The 18,314-nt window shown below is 43.0% G+C and overlaps 1 long non-coding RNA gene across 1 annotated transcript in view; it reads left to right on the top strand.

The window, feature by feature from the left end:
- Nucleotides 1–218: 218 nt before the first annotated feature.
- LOC122793725 overlaps nt 219–18,314 on the top strand; it is a 78,249-nt gene continuing 60,153 nt past the window's right edge. Inside the window, exons 1-2 of the long non-coding RNA XR_006363518.1 lie at nt 219–273; nt 369–417. This is a non-coding gene — a long non-coding RNA (uncharacterized LOC122793725). The remainder of the gene's footprint in view (nt 274–368; nt 418–18,314) is intronic.

Raw genomic sequence — 18,314 nt, 5'->3', positions numbered from 1 at the left:
AAACTAGTAGATATAATGCACCATTGGAAGAGTTCAGTAAAACTAGTAGATATAATGCAACTTTGGAATAGTTCAGTAATACCAATAAATATAATGCACCATGTGAAAATGGTTCTACTTTATTGGCAGATCAGCCAATGCACTTTTATAAAGTACTTTGATGTTTATCATTGGCAGTAGCGTAAAACACTATCCTTACAATGATTTTATTTTATCTCAGAGTGGGTCAGATAAAAGTTGACTTCATCACACTTGAGTACACTACTAAAACTGGTAAGTCAATGCACTTTTATAAAGTACTTTGATGTTTATCATTGGTAGTAATATAAAACACTATCCTTACAATGCTTTTCTTTTATCTCGGACAGGGTCAGATACAAGTTGGCTTCATCACACTTGAGTACACTACTAAAACTGGTAAGTCAATGCACTTTTATAAAGTACTTTGATGTTTATCATTGGCAGTAGAGTAAAACACTATCCTTACAATGCTTTTCTTTTATCTCGGACAGGGTCAGATACAAGTTGACTTCATCACACTTGAGTACACTACTAAAACTGCCCAGGCTCAAACACCACTCTTCCATACACTGCATTTTTCACTTTGTAGATTTAAAAGTGTTTATTCATCAAAGAACACATTTTCTAGCAGTAGTTTAGCAGGGGTCTGGGTTGATCATATGACTGCAAATGTGTGTCAGACAAAACAAATGCAATCAAGTATAGAACACATCACACAATCAGAAGTGTGAAAATTAAAATACAAATGATATATAAATAAATCACATATTTTAGATTGTCTTAGTTCGGTAAGCCAAGTGATTCAGACATCACTCTCCTACTATAGCAGTATGCGGACATCAGCCATTGGTCACTGGTGAAGCTGCACATAAAGGAAGTCCAGGTCATGACACCACTCTCCTACCATAGCAGTATGCAGGCTCCAGCCACTGGTCATTGGTGAAGCTGCATGCAAATGTGGCAGTTCTGGGCATGACAAATGCCAGTTACCAATGTGCTCTGCCTTGAAAATAGCTCCAACACTGGAAAGGCACAATAAAGTGATTCAGTGAATTGCTCTTTATGGTAGAGGGATTGTTATTTTCTTAATGGGGAGAGTGTACATTGTCTTTAGACAGTGCATACCCACTACAACTGTGAGTAGGTACTGTAAAGCCATCAGTAAGTGGCCCTCTCTGTGCATGAGTGTGTGTGTGTGTGTGTGTGTGTGTGTGTGTGTGTGTGTGTGTGTGTGTGTGTGTGTGTGTGTGTGTGTGTGTGCGTGTGTGTGTATGTGAGTGTGTGTGTGTGTGCGTGTGTGTGTGTGTGTGCGTGCGTGTGTGTGTGTGTGTGTGTGTGTGTGTGTGTGTGTGTGTGTGTGTGTGTGTGTGTGTGTGTGTGTGTGTGTGTGTGTGTGTCTGTATTAATGTAAGGGCATAAATACAGTGGCATTATCCCCAATCCATCCATAGGAGTGAGTGGATGTACACTGTCAAAAGAATGTACACCCCCCCCCCCACAAACAAAATAGCAATCGCTCTACCATGTAGAGTGATTAAATGAATGTCTTGAAGTATGTATGTGAGTGTGTGTGTGTGTGTGTGTGTGTGTGTGTGTGTGTGTGTGTGTGTGTGTGTGTGTGTGTGTGTGTGTGTGTGTGTATGCGTGAACATGTGCATGTGTGTGTTGGGAAGCACCTGTATAACAGCAAGGAATGGGCTGGTAGGGGCCGCACCCACTGGGTCAGGTTGGATAGCATAGTGTTCAATTCAGGCACATGACAACTGGCTGCTAATGAGGTGTTTTTTGTACATCTTTACTTTTCTTGTCTCTGTCAGTGTGTTAATTGGCAGTCCTGCATTTCGCAATTATCTCTGATGGTCATAATCTTTCTGAATTCTAGGTATCATTTTTAATTGCACTGACCATTTATAATGAATTATTATTACTCAACAACATATGAAGTAAGTCCTCAGAAAAAAATATTTTCTAGTCACACAGCATTTGGTGAAGATTTTGTTAAATTCCAAATACTGTCAGTGCTATAGATAAGCTAAAGATACATAATTCTTTGGGATTGCAGAATGATAAAGGCATCATAAATAATCAATTATTGCTTTATGTTTTTGCTGAAGTGAAAATAGATTTCTTCTCTAGGACAATATGCAAGAAAACCTCCTGTCTGCTTTCATTATAAACCATTTGTGCCAAATGGGAAAAGGGAAGGACAACCTTGCATTCTAGCAGTGCCCTGGGTCAAGTACGGACTGCACTGAAGGAAGATGCCATTTGGACAAAAGAAATGAATGCTGCTTATTTTAAAGAGAAAAAGATATGTGAGAAAATTAACAGAAAGATAACGTAATAAAATATAAAGCTATTAACTGAACAGAATCGATACTTCAAAATGTCAGTGAGGTACAATCTGTCTAAAACCAAGTATCTGATTTTAAGTGGAACTTTGGAACCTAAGGTATTTAAATATGTTCTAGCTCACAAAATATATGTGTGGGGTGGATATGCTTCAAATCGAGGAATCCATATTGGCCCCTCAGTTTCTAACCACTGTGCAACACTTTTGAAACAGCATAGAGTCTCATCTAAACCTAACTCAACATAATTAAATATGTCTTAAGTTATCAAAAATGTTCTATTTCAAAATCATATAATGGCACCCTGAGGACTGCGTTGTGCGGAACTACGAGTTTTTGAGTAGTGTAAATACTTGGCTGCAGTTTGTGATGCAACTCCCTTTCACAGACTTTATCTCACAATAACAAACTCCCTGCTGTGTCTTATTGCTTAAATGAATCATAATGATAAAATAATATGCTGATGAAATGACTCATTTATGCACCTGAATTAGTGAATATGCTCATATTATGATGAAATTACATCTGGCCAACAGAGCGCTAGGCAAAATTCCATAGTAGCAAACACAGGCAGCACTATTTGATTTCACGTGTGTTTCAGGAACAGCACTTAGCAACAAATAAAAGCAGCTTTGCTCTAATTAGTGTTTGCCATGTTCTGAAAAAGATTAGCTTCGGCCTTCTGAGAAGAATATGCTTTTAAGCTAAGACTAAATAATTTGGAAGTCCTGTTTTTCTCTCTAAACACATATTCGAATCAAACACATTTTTTTAAATTGTGTTTTTCTTTGAACTACTGATAAAAAAAAGAGAGAGACAAGTATTCATAGACGGTTTGCATAGTACACAACATAACGTTGTGCTGAAAGTATGGCTATGCAGTGATTCATAGAGCCTGGTAGTTCTATAGGGCAACAAGATAAAAGGTGAAGAAAGAGGGATATGCAGATGATGATAGGCTGATAGGTTCCTAATGAGATGCAAATAAGGAATGCCAAAACTTTTAGAGCTGCATCTTAAATGCTTATAGATAGATAGATAGGTAGACAGACAGACAGATAAACAGATAACGACATGTGATGTGAGCAAAAATTATGCCAACACAGGAGAGCATCGCATGAGTTGGTGGAATGCCAAGTCCAGATGCATGTCTGCATGAACTGAGGCATTTTAAGGGTTTATTCTAACCTGTATGGCCCACAACTGGATCAGGATGAATGCATGGCCTTCCCATTCTACTGAATACCAAAGTATGTGTAGCTTTTACCATTCTAGCTATAGGGGACCTTCCAAAGACACATTGGATATATCACAGGCATCTAATTGCAGAGCACTTAGTTTGTGCATTCATAGATTGCTGATGCATGCAGATGAATGCATCTGCTTTCCCAACATGGCAGGGAAGAGATCTACCACAGAGCATGGCTTCTATGACATTTCCCATGTCATCAAAGTGCTGAAAGTCATATATTGCATACACAAGGCAATAAAAGCCCTACCTGGTTCCGGTGGATAGCTGTACATTAAGAGGAAGGGTTATAGTTGCATCATCTGCTACATAGTGTGCACTGCACAGCCACATAGTGTGCACTGCACAGCCACATAGTGTACACTGCACAGGGAATCATAACCATGTGTCTGTATAGCACCGTGGCAGTGTCTATGACTCCGACATATAGCTTACAAGTCATCTATATCCCCCACTTCCTACACAGGGGCATTCCACACATCCACCTAGTAGGCAAGTGTATGCACACTAGTACACCCATATGTCTACAACTACAAGTGGTACGCCTACATGTCTCACACCCCACCAGTGTGCGTCTCTCTACAGTGATACAAGTGATGCAGGAAACACACTGAAGATGAATGGCTTGTGTGGGTGATTGCAATTTCATTGGATTTAGAATGTGTAACAGGTCTGACAGAATAGGGTTTGCTGAAGCTCTATGCCTGAGACAGAAGTTACTTCTCAGTAGCTTGTATAATACTGAGAAAAGGGAAAAAGCTTTGAGATTATCTGCATAGGTTTTATGATTTAGACCATTTTTTTTTTTTTAGTGAGAAACAGTTGTGATCATTCCAGTTGTGACAAGTGTTTGGTGACATACATACTGAATTGGGATTTGCACTTAATGATTGGCCTAATAAGCACTGAGTGGAATGAAAAAAATGGACCTGGATGCAATATATGTTGATATAAGCTGTGCAGTGAAAATGGACTTTCCTAACAGTGAATACATTGTGATCAAAGGAGAGTTCATTGTCAACATGGGTTCTCAGATCCTTAACTATGGAATCAGTTTTCAGGGGTGTGGTGTTACAAGGGGAGTCATGCTTGCCAAAGGATATAATTACACACCTTTTGGCATCTGGTTTTATTCCATGGTTTTAACACCAGCTATTTCTTTGGAGCAGGCCATCTTGGAAGAGCTTAATTTCCTCTGGGAAATTTATAATGACAACAAATTTGCAATCATTGGCAGACTTAATCAGCCACAAACCCTTAGCATTGTCTTTGACCTCTGAGAAGGAAATGCAAAAGAAGAACAGCTGAAGGACTGAACCCTGGGAGTACATAGCTATTGACAGATCTTTTGTAGGAGGTAGAGCTGCCCACCCTAAATTCCTGGGTTCAGTTTGTGATCTAATTTCCTATCTAATAAGTTACATTGGGATTGACATTTGCCTAGAAGGGTTTATCTATGATACCTGAATGTGGAAAGATGTCCAATGCCGGTGTCCATTTGCAAGATCTAGAGGTGTAGTGTGCACTCTTTTGCCTTTGTCCATTGCTTCAGTAAAGTTTTCAATGAAAATGAACAGGTTAAGTAAGCAGGACCCTCTTGTGATGAATCTGAACTGAGATGGGTCAAGAGTCTATTATTTATTAATCCCATAATGATCACTTCCATGTAGAAAATATAAAAGCAGCAGAACAAAAATGCAGATCTCCATGCAATGTTTTGCCTCATCAAGATTATTTCTGAAACCCTTTTATTTTATTTTGTTTTGTTTTATTTGTTTACCTTGGCAGCACTATTCCTGCACGGACACCACTGAATAATGCTAATTACCTCATTTGCTGGCGAATAAGCGATTCAGCAAGCAGACAGGGGTCCGTGCAGGAATAGTGTAAGAAGCAGAAATTTGTTCAGCTACTAGCTGAACACATTTCTGCAAATTACAAAACCGAGGCATGACAGCTCGAAATAAAGCATGTATTACAACTATTAGGCATGCCAATTGCCAAATATATGGTCATTGGCATGACAAATAGTTAAAATTTTATAAAATAAAACTTTTTTTGGCCGATCTCGGCCGTTTAAGCATAGAGCAGCGGCACGCAAATGGCATCATGCCGAAAATAAAAAAAATATATATGAAAAAGCAATTTTTAGGGAAATCTGCATTTTGTCATTATAGCCAATGGCATGCAGAATGAAAACAATACCAGAGAATAGTGGTTGCTAAGGGGAAAGGCCCAGTGTAAGTGTGGTAACTATGGATTAAGGCAGTGGTGTATGCAAATCAAGGGATTTATACTGAATCACAAATTTCTTCTAAGTGTCAGAATGCACCTAACTGTGTAGGTGTACCGACACGACTCTATATGCAGGAGAGCTAGATGACTTGTAAAGAGGGTGTGTCATGCTTGCTGTAAGCACATTGGAGCTTGGTGGCCCGTGTTTGCCCTTGGCTAAGCACAACTAAGGAATGGGGGGTTTCTGAGGCTGTATTGACTTATTCCATGAAATGAAGGGTGTTTGCATCCAGGGGAGGGTCATTTTTGCTTAAAAGTGTTTACTTTAGCTAAACGGGTGCGCATGACATGCACCAGGCCTAAAACAAACAAACAAAAAAAACCCCACAGGAAATAGCAGAACTGTTTACATTTGAGAACTGAGCATGCACGGCACACATCAGGGTTTAAACAGAGAGGAAATGGGAAGGGGAAATAGCAGGAAGTCAATCAAGGAGAACTACCATAGTTAGCAGGTGGAATGTATCAGAATCAGCCAATTACAGAAGCAGCAGCCCAGCGTACTACTATAAACTATGCAAACACCTTTCAGTCTGGTTTTTCCCATATACTCTACACCACTGGTATACACATTTGGAGGAATTTTAAACTGACAAAACTAACAAAACATGTTAGGGGCTGCTGTTGCTTTGATCTATCAGTATGTGCTAGAGAATGAGGGTGGTGAGGAAGATAATGCTGACAACCAGCTCAGACCGAGGAGAAGGAGGAGAAGGGTGTTCAGACCCAGGGTAACCTACCATGGGCTACATGATCTGGAGATACTAGAGCACTACAGGGTGGACAGGAACATACTTCAGCAACTTGTTGAGCTGTGCTGGCCTCACCTCAGACCCAGAACCAACAGAGGGGAATCCATCCCAGTGGATACCAAGGTATGTGTAGCCTTCAGAATACTAGCTACAGGTAATGTCCAAAGACCAACTGGGGATATCATGGGTGTCTCACAGGCATTTGCGTCCAGGATACTGCACCAGTACCTGGATGCCATGCGCTCACATGCTGCTGAGCACTTTTACTTCCACAGTACCCATGAGGACAGGACCAGCAATATGCGTCTCTTCCACCATGTAGCAGAATACCCAGAGGTAGTGGGTGCCATAGACTGCACGCACATCCACATCAAAGCACCACCTGTTGAACAGGGTCGAGTCTACCTAAACCGCAAGAGGTTCCACTCCATCAACTTCTAGGTTGTGTGTGATGCCCATAGCATTATCATGAATTTGTGTGCCAGGAGCCCTGGAAGCTATTACAACTCCCACATCTGGCATTCATCACAGCTGTACCAGGCATTTTACATTGGGGAAATCCCATATGGCCATCTGATGGGGGATGCTGCCTATGCACTGGAGCCGTGGCTGATGACACCCATCAGAAATGCACACACACCCACACAAGAGTCCATAATTAGGCATACACACAAATCAGGATCATTATAGAGCATGTGTTTGGGATGTTCAAGTCATGGTTCTGCTGCCTTGACATATCTGGTGGAGCCTTGCAGTGCTGTCCACCCACATGTGCACACAAGTTCATAGTATGTGCCATGCTACACAATATGGTCTTGTCGAAACAGTGGCAGCAGGAACAAAACAGGGAAGGGCCACACAGCCCCCCACCATTGCCAAGGTCTCCACAGGCAAAGAGGGACTCGGAGGAGGAACATCCTGAGCCTGCCCCTGTAGGCAGATGGAGGCATGCCCAGTATGCCCTGCCCTTGGCAAAGAGGCAACGTATAGCACATACACTGACACTGTAGGGTCCGAGGGACTGATTTCTCTCTCTGACTCGCACACACAGTAAAAAGGATGCCAAACATCACAACACCTATACCTTACCATGTATAGGCAGTGTACTGCGTGCATCTTACATAGTCCTCAAGCACCATCCTCAAAACTTCCTCAGGCACAAGGTAACTCAGTCTCCATAACAATAAATGAATGGAGTAGAATGTTCTGATAGCATATCTGTGGTATTGATTCAATCATGCAAGGGAATGGAATGGCATACTGGGATAGCAGCAGACAACTGACAGCTCTGTGGGACATGCAGGAAGTATATTCCCAGTACTGGCTTACCCACACTATGCAATATCACCCTAGTTGACAAATACCACTGCAGTACATGTGGTGAGCCAAATAACTGGGGGGGGGGGTCATAGGTTACATGCATGGATGTCAAAGTGTGGGTCCCCATACCCACCCCCAGCCACACCCATCAGATTAGCTGTAGAAAATCATGCAGAAATGTCTGACAAAGGCCTCCACGTGGTGAAATCAATGAAATCCCCACTTACAGACTTACACAGTGATATCACTGCAGGTCTGGCAGTGGCAGTATGGTTCTGAAAGTAAGACATTTGAAACTACAAATGTTTACGCCAGAATAATCTGACTTGTGGTTGATACTGTTATGCCTGTAGTCTCAAAGATAGAACACACCACTATGCTAAACGGGACCAAAATGTTAAGCAAATATCAGTACAGTCTGTGCAAATGTGTATTGTGAACAGGTGTGTCACCCCCTCATAGTCCTATAGAAATGCAGTAACATGTCCCAACCCTTAAGTAGAATTCAGCCATCATCTAGAGTGATGGTTCAACACAAACAGAAAGCAATTTTCAGTAATACCCACAGTCAACATACTGGTGCCATCCCAGGGGTGTCCACTGCCGACAGCCTGGGAACATATGATCATCAGAATGCACTGTCTCACTACATATGGCCTGCATCTGTCACACTTGGCCAACAGGCCTCTGTCAAATGCCCATGCATCACCTACAGTGCCCTGTCAGGGAGTGTTATGGGGACCATAACACCAACATAACACAGTCTACAAAATGCAAAGAAAGGCCATGCTTCTAACTGCTAGGAGAAAACCTGCCAGCATCAGAAATCCAGAAATCTGGCCAAAGCCAAGAATAATGGGGTGAAAATGGTCCAAAGAGCAGGACACCTTTGAAATACTGCTCTAATAATGTTAGAAAGTTGATGGAATGATTGTATTAGCATGGAATATCTGAATGGTATAAAGTCTGAAACTGCAATGTCAACTGTCAGTTATATCTGACATCAACCCTGACTGACTTGCAAAACACTTTTCTTTGAAAGCCACACTTGTTTGGGTAACCAACCAGATATATGAGTCATGAATCTGGACATTCTGTGATACTCTGTACAGTCAACAGGCAGGGCTAGGAGTCTAAGCATGGGAATGCACTTATTGCAGACAGTCCTAACCTTGGAAAATGGTGACATGTCTGCACCCCCAGAACCCTGGCTCACAGCCATGGGGAGTAACACAATCTTTCTTGATCACTCATCCTATGCAACATCCTGACCCCAAAAATTGGCCATCCAAGCAAAATGAGGTGGGCCATACATATATGTGAGACACACAAACACCTCCAGGCTAGTCAAACAGTCTGACACACACAAGGTCCTCCAAGTGCAGTTAACCTTTGAGAAGACTCCTATGCAAAGTATTGGTAGCTATAGGCCAACATATCTGACCCAGGACACCCCCCCCACATATCTTATCCCCTACAGATCTATCTGGAATTTGTCTGTCAACCTGATCCTGCCTAACTTATATTACCCAACTGTGGACTGGAAATCAGACCATGCCAGAACAGAAATGCACAGAGATTCCACCACTGTAATATATCACCAAGGTTTCCACAGTTCCAGCAGTCAATTGGTCATAGGCATGCCTGTCAAAAGGCTGGATTGTGCAAGAATGTGTAGCATTTGGCCCATAATACTGGTGTGTGCATCATCCATCCTGTATTCCTCTAGTAAATCACTGTGATGATCTGGGGAGGTATGTCACAATGTACTAAAACAATACATGACAGTGTCAAACATCATATATGTCCAATGTCTGCTAAAACAAGTCCTGTAAACCTAGCAATTGATACATTACTGAGAGAAATAGTCACAATCACCATATGGCCCATTTTCTCCCCATTTTGATAGGCTATCTCCAGATATCCTGCACCAACAGGTTGAAAGGTATGGCTGAAGCACAAAACAAACCAGACTGGAGTACAACAATCTCTGGAATGGAGTCCCACATTTACTATAGAAGGTCACACTGGGCAAGTTCATACACTTAGAGAATTGTCAGTAGGATCTAGGAATTAACAGGCCTTTCCCACCCAGTGCACTTCCCATTGCTCTACTTTAGCAGTCCTCAAGATGTCTGTCACCACAGAAGTATCTTTCATCAGGCTTCAGCCCTGTAAGATCTGTGGCATGTGCGATAACTGCATAACACTATAATACAAATAACTAGTTTGGTAGGAGTTCTAATCTCCATCCTGGCAAATGTAAAAGTGTGTGTGTGTGTGTGTGTGTGTGTGTGTGTGTGTGTGTGTGTGTGTGTGTGTGTGTGTGTGTGTGTGTGTGTGTGTGTGTGTGTGTGTGTGTGTGCGTGTGTATGTGTGTTTATAAGTTAAAGCTTTTGGGTCCATTCAAACTCAGTACGTTTCCCCTTTCCCTACTTTAGCAGTCCTGCAGATATCAGTCACCATAGAAGTCAGTTTCATCAGGCCTTAGCCCCATAAGCTCTGTGGCATATGTGGTAGCTGCATACCACTATAGTACAAATAACTAGTTAGGTAGGAGTTCTAATCTCAATCCTGGCAAATATACAAGTGTGTGTGGGTGTAATATTGTGTGTATATGTGTAGATTACAGTATTTTTTGGCCTCTCTCATGCAGTACATCACCCATTGTCATAATTTGCAAGGCCTGGTGATGTCTCATACCTAAGAAGTACCTTCGGACAAGTGTCACCCTATAATCTCAGTGGCACGTGTCATAAATACGTAACAATGTAATAAGAATAAATAGATAGGTAGGGGTTCTAATCTCAGTCCTGGCAAATGTGTGTGAGAGAATAGTATAGTGTGTGTGTTTGTGTGTGAACAACATCAATTGGATGGACTTGGTTTCATATTTTATGCCATGGTACTCACAGTACACATTCCAGGGTCTACTGTATGAGGTCCGCTGTTCACATCAGCCATAGTGGTATCTGTAGATACTCTTCAGCCCTATAAGCCCTGTGCAACAGTATGGAATAGTATGGTATGAATAACAAGATAGGTTGGTCTGCTAATGTCAGTACTGGCAAGTGTGTGTGTGTGTGTGTGTGTGTGTGTGTGTGTGTGTGTGCATGTGTGTGTGTGTGTGTTTGTGTGTGCGTGTGTGCGTGTGTGCGTGTGTGTGTGCACATTAGTGTGTATAGCAGTGGTTGTGAGTGTGTAGACTTGTACGTGACACTATTCTGAGTACTCTCACATCCAGTACAGCCACCATTGCCATACCCCACAAGGCCACGTGATGTTACTCACCTTACAGGTACCTTGTAACACTCATCACACTAGTAGTCCTGTGCCACCTGCAATGACTGCATAATAGTGTGGTTCCACAACTTGATGGGTAGGGGTTCCAGACACAACACTGGCAACTGTGATCCTGTGCGTGCATGCATGTGTGTGTGTGTGTGTGTGTGTGTGTGTGTGTGTGTGTGTGTGTGTGTGTGTGTGTGTGTGTGTGTGCGTGTGTGTGTGAACAGTATTCTCTGTGTGTTTGGTCGACACAATATTCTCTAGGGTTGAGGGCATTAGCAATCTGAGGTGTGTTCCACCCACCACACTTACCACTGTCTACTATATTATAGCTAATGTCAACCACGATAGACTGAAAGACAACCCCTCAGCCCTATAAGATCTGAGGCACATGCAAGAATGATTACACAGACCTGGGAAATGTGTGCAGATACAGCTGTACCTTGGCAATGACATGGTCAGTGTGTTACAACACTGCCATGCCCCTCGTTTGTGATGTCTGCAGGGCCACATCCTGCTGACACACAGACACCTGCAGCACAAACAGAATACAGCATGTGAGAACACATTCACTTAGTGTTATAATACCAATAATGCATCATGGCTGAAAAGGTACACACACACACTCTGATGTGTACCCATTACAAATGCCAGATGATAGCACCTTACACAGCATGAAATTGTTACACTCTACTAAAGTCACCCTGTGCATCAGACCCATATTAACATGCCCCTGCATCGATGGTATGGATGGCATGGATGTGGCAGAGGTATCATCATATGCACAAGGTGTTGTGTGGGTTTGCCAGAAGCCTAGGCTGGGCCATACAGTTGACATCATGTGTATGTGCTTGTGGGTGCTCATTAAATGGGCTGTGCAGGGGTGGTGTGTGTGTGTTGGGGGGGAGGTGACTTGTCTAATGGTGATGTGTTTGTGTTTGTATGCACACAGTCACCCCATGTGGGAACCCTACAAAGGAGCGTTTTGGACAACTGTGGGCCATACATGGCAGGGTGTACAGTTCACCATCTCTAGCCAGACATGGGAACTGGGCCTGCTGAGGGTATCATCGGCACCACCAGGGCCGAGGCCAGATGCAATACTACTCCCTGTTGATGACTGCTTCCTGCTGGATCTGTGTCCCTGTTGAGACAGGCCAGGATCACGTGCCCATGGCCTGCTGCATCGTGGCATGGACAGCACACCCCCTTCAGTAGTGCTGCTGGTACTGTCCGCATAGGAACCGAATGGTGCATGGCCACGTAGACCATTAGCTGATTGTGGTGCTGCCCTACTGCCACGTGGCTGCTGGCCAGCATCTGCCAAATCTTCAAGCACAGATATTCCACGGTTGAGGAGTGCCAAGGTCTCCCACTCCATCTATCCATGATCCCAGATGGCTGAGGTGAGTTCATATCATCACAGACACCAGGGATGTGCTCATCCATGACCCTACATATATGTCTGGTATTATGTTCAGTACATGCCTGTGCCCCCATAACAGCCTGAAACATGTGTCTGGTGACTGCTGCTATGGCACTTGCAACAGGGGCATGATGGGCTGCATTCCTCCTCCGAGCACCCCTGCTCATCTTCCTGTGTGGGACCTCACCAGCACTCTGGCTATGGCTAGTGCCTGCACCCTCACTTGCCATAGTCACCACAGTAGCCTGTTCCATGCCACCACCCTCCATGTGTCCCTTATCTGTGGCCACTGGTGATGGGGTATGTGTAGGCATTGTGACTGTGTGTGGGGATGGAGTTGACAATAGTGGGATGCCAAACAATGGCACAGTATCATCCCCTAACTACCCCATCTATACCTCAATATGGGTATCATCATGGTCAGAGACTGCAGAGACACTGACATCAGTATCAGAGTGGGAGAGACTGCAGCCACCATGTCCACCTGTGAGGGAAAAACAACATATGTAAATTACTACTGGCACTATAAGATTTGCTGGCATACACACACACACACACACACACACACACACACACACACACACACACACACACACACACACATACAGATGAGGTGCCTCAAAGGCATTACACAGGCCTCACATTATATGACTGGGGGCATTCACGACACTCAGTCAGACAATAACATACACACTCTGGATGGATCCTCAGCATCATACAGTGCAGCCCTTTCCACTTACTGTTACTACTAATATACACCTCTGGGATATGAGAGTGGTGTTAGGTGATGTCCCTTCACCTAGCATACACTGCACCCATGTAAATTATTGCTGTTCACCTATATAGCACTGTGGCAACTCCAACAGAACATACCCCCAACTGTACAGGGTTTTGCTGAATGTCTACATATGTGGCTCATATGTTTGGTCTGTTTCTCATAACTCCTGTGTTTGTCTGATACATTACTGGGTTGGCCTGTGGATCGGTGCCACTAAGTAATACCCTAATTTGAGGTGCAGACTACATAACCTGCAGTACATGTATATTAAAACAAAGCTGGTTACTCAAACAACTTCCCAAGTTTACAGTGGATATATTATTTATTTATTTACATTTGTTGACCAGGAAAATCCAACTGGACACAGGTCCTTTTTCAGTGGAGGCCTGGGGAGAAAAGCGCCACAATTGAAAACAACAATTAATTACAAGTTACAAGAAGTATAGGTAGATTTTGTTTAACAATAGTAGTAAACAGTTATAGTTCAAAATGAAATTAAGTATTTAGTTAAATAGTACAAGACTTATATCATTGGTGCCATAAAGACTAGCAAGTATTTTAATAGCTGAGCTAGCAGCTATTACCCTTGAATAACAGTGGCTAAGACTACAGCTGAGATATAGGTTTACAAGCAATGTATTTGGCTGCAATATGAGGTAGTTAGAGGGGTGGAAGAAAGGGATTAGAGAGGTTGGGGTAGAGATGTTAGAGAGGTTTGTTACAGGGGCATGTCCAGTGTTCTTTTAGATGACATTTTAGAGCAGCTTTGAAGTTAGTGCATGATGACACAGAAGTTATAGTGTATACACATACAGGTTAACATGCCAGGTTTTCATGATATATCACGAGACACCAGAAATCAGGTCATAACATCACCATCATTTCATATAACATATAACCTGTGCAATCCAACTGAAGAACATACACATCAGTTACAGGTGACACCTGCTAACAGAAATAAGTACAAACAGGCTGGTTGCATGAGTGTGCACATCCTTAAAGTAATACTCTGTTAAAGCACCTTTTGATTTAATTACAGCATGCAGTCCTCTTGGGAAGGTGTCTATTAGCATGGCACATCTTGACTTGCCAATGTTTGCACACTCTCCCTTGCAAAACACATCCAACTATGTCAGATTGCAAGGGCATCCCCTGTGCACTGCCCTCTTCAGGTCACCTTGCATATATCCTATTGAGCATAGGTGTGAGCTCTCACTTAGCCAGTGCAGAACATTGCATGTGTTCTGGTGAAGCCATCCTTTTGTTGATTTGGATGTATTGTTTGAGCCATTGTTGTGTGGAAAAGTGGAATTCCTCATCATCCACAGGTATGCGGCAGACACCAGAACATTTTGGAGCCACAAGGGACCGGTTTTTGGAACTGCTCATAATCACCTCTAACCTGGCTACAGCCCCAGTTCCAGCTTGTGAACAGCAACCCCAAAGCAGGACACTGCCATCACTATGCTTCACCGTGGGGGTGGTGTTGTTGTGGTGATGTGCAGTGGTGTTATTGCGCCAAATGCACCTGTCAAAATTGTGGCCAAAGTGTTGAACTGTGGTCCCATATTGCCATAACACATTTTCCCACTTACTTTTTGGAGACCTGATGTATTGTTTTCAGACTTTTCACCAGGCCTGGATATTGTTTGGTGTGAGGGAACTTCTGCCATCTTCTAACCCTACCCTGTAGGCAGGACATATGGAGACCATGTAAGATTGTTGTGTCATGTAGTACATACCCAGTACTTGCCAGAGATTCCTGCTACTCCTTCACTGTTGCTGTAGGGCTCCTGGCAAACTCCCTGGCCAGTTTTGGTCTTGTATTCTTATAGACTTTGGTGGGATGTCCACTGCTTCCAATGTCATTGAAGCCCCATATTTTCACCACCTTTTGATAACTGCCTGCACTGTCTTCCATGGTATGTGCAATGCTGTGGAAATATTTTGGTACCCTTCTCCAGGCTAATACATCTCAAACATGTGGTCCCTTAGCAGCTTCATCAGCTCTATGTTAACAATGGCTGTTGTGGTAGCAGGCAACCGGGTATATGTTAGCATAATCCTGGTAGGACAGCTGACTGTTATTTGTTGTTAATCAAAGAGTCTCTGTAATTGATGGCTGTTGTGCACCCAATAAGATGTACTGAAGTAGTTATGTCTAAAGCTGTCTCAACACAGTACTAGCTTCAGCCTGTGCACACATATGCATCTAGGTTGTTGCACTATTGTTATGTGTCATTTTTGTTCCCCTAACTGATGTGTTTGCTTTACAACTGAATTGTACAGGTTATTGGTCACATGAAAGGTTGACAGTAGTTTGAACTTGTCTATTGTGCTCTCATTTTTGTATATCACAAATACATGGCATTCTAACAGGTGTGTACATCATTTATATGCACTGTATGCCACTGATTCCTACAATATGACCCTAGTTTTGGGACTTTGTCACCCCATTTTGGCAGTCTTTGTCCAGATCTCCTGCAATGACAGGTTGTATGCTACAGATATGTGACATCTCCTGCAAATAGGCCCATGTGATGACCACCATGATGCAATGCAGTAAACACCACCAAAGGTGAACATGCAGTTATTGCCAAATGGCTGAGTGTAACAGTTGTGTGCATGGTCACATGCATTAACTTTAGCATGCCTGAGGTACTGGTGAGCCACAACAGGAAAACCCCATACTTACTGGATTCAGGCTGCTGTCCCATGTGCAGACCAGAGGGACCTATGTAGTTGTGAAGGAGAGGTATTGTCAGTAGATTCACATCAGGCATTGGTACAAGATGAATGCTATGTTTCTGCACAGGTATAGAACATACTATGATACAAAACAATTTGCTGTCTTTCACCATAGATGTGCATTTGTGTGCATTACTACACCCCACCCACTAACCTATTTTGCACTGACATATGCATCTAGAGACTCTGTAGAAGACAGTTTAAATGCTTCCTCATTATATTGATGTGCATTTTGACCTTACCTGGATTTTCCTTGCCTGTTGTCTGGGTTCTATCCACCTCCACAACTGCTGTTTCCAGTGTTTGAGTTTGTGTGGGGGCTACCCCAAGGTTGGAAAGGAGCTCCTCTGTCACCGTAAGTGGGACCTGTGTGGCTAGCCCCCCACTGGTAGCAGTATGGTCCCTCACTACAGAAGAAGCTCGTTGATGGGCACAACGTATCAGGTCAGTTGATCTATGCCTGACCTGATCGTATGTGCATCCATGTTGGTCCAAGACATTCACTCTGTGGATGATCTCATCCCACAGGCAGCTCACTCCTGCAGATTTTGCTGGCTATGGCTAGAAAGGATGGCATAGTTTAAGATTAGAGCTTCTGTGATGGCGGCTGTCTCTGCATTGGTGTAAGGTGGCTGCCACTGCATGGCACCTGGAAGACATAAACAGGGAAACACATCACAGGACCTCAGACATTGCCCAGAGTTATTTACAGAACCAGCACATGAATATGGACTATCATTAGCCACCACTTATGAACACATCATATCCCTGTAACTGGCAGCACTGTATGAACATGCATTGTACTCCTGGTCCTGGTGTGTCATGTTCCCCACAATGAGGGCCAGTACATTGCATAAACCACCACTCATTATTCATGTTTGTGTAGAGGGATGACAGTGGCTGTGTTCCTTGCAGATGGGATGTCAATGGTGCTCAGGCTTTGCTTGCATACAGTGTGTAATGCATCTGGAAGCATATGCCTGGGTTCATGTAGGATGCAGACAGGAATGTTATCAGCCCTCAAGGGGACTTGCTTTTGTTAACCTGGATTAGGCAGTTTGCACCTGATCCATGATGATGAGGGCATGGCCAGCCTTAGGCATAGGTGAACTAGGCGACCGCCTAGGGCGCCGTACAGACTGGCCTTGTAAAGGGCGCTCTTTTATTTATTTTTTAATCCATAAAATAAAGTGTGCGCCCCTTTCGGCGCCTTCTCTCTGAGTCCGTCCCAACTGTACTGTTGTTGCATTTGTGCCCTCCTCCCACTTCTGTAATCCTGGCTGCCCATTACGTTTGCCGGAACCATAGGGTGAGGGGGTGGCTGGGGCTTTCACAGCTGCAGGTTGGCCAGCTGCAACAATTAAAAAAAAGAAACGCCTTCTTCTTTAAGGAAGACCATGCGTGTGATGCATGCCCACATGCCAAAGCGGGTTTAAATACATTCCACACTCGTATATGAAATATGAAGATGGCAGATTGGTAAAGACCGAATTTCTGTGGGTGCGTCTACGTACAAACGTCTTTATTTTAGCTTCCTTCAACAGAGCTAACATTCTTTAAAATCTGTACAGTTCAGCTTTATTTTGCTCATCTTGTAAGTTAAGTAACTGAATTCTCTTCTCCTCCAGACATGCGAATGTTGTTGAGTTATTATGCTCTTCATTTTACTAACCTTATTTCAAAGTATACAGCACTGTTCTTTTAAAACTACGTGAATGTACTGGCAGTATAGCTTTCATGATCATTTCCAACTGTATTTGTGTATATTTTGCAATATTTACACACTTGAAATGTCTTTATCATACATTTCCCTTTTATAAACTTTCAAATTTGGTTCCTTTACCTATTAAAGGAAAGGTGAGGATTCTTATATGTTTAGATGGATCACTTTCACTTTTCCTTCTCCTTTCAGGCAAGCACAAATGACCTAAACATTGGGTTTCCCTATCTAACCTATTATTACTCTAATATGTTCCCAGGACCACCTCCTGCAACAAAACTCCACCTTTGGCTGCTTCCAATGATCAAGCCCCTTCCTAATCACACCTTCTAACATAGAGAACACTGATAGAAAAGTACATTTACC

The sequence above is a fragment of the Protopterus annectens genome, chromosome 2.part0, assembly GCF_019279795.1.
Source record: "Protopterus annectens isolate FY-2018-M chromosome 2.part0, PAN1.0, whole genome shotgun sequence".
In the NCBI taxonomy this organism is placed as follows: domain Eukaryota; kingdom Metazoa; phylum Chordata; order Ceratodontiformes; family Protopteridae; genus Protopterus; species Protopterus annectens.
This window is presented reverse-complemented; position numbering and strand designations above follow the sequence as displayed.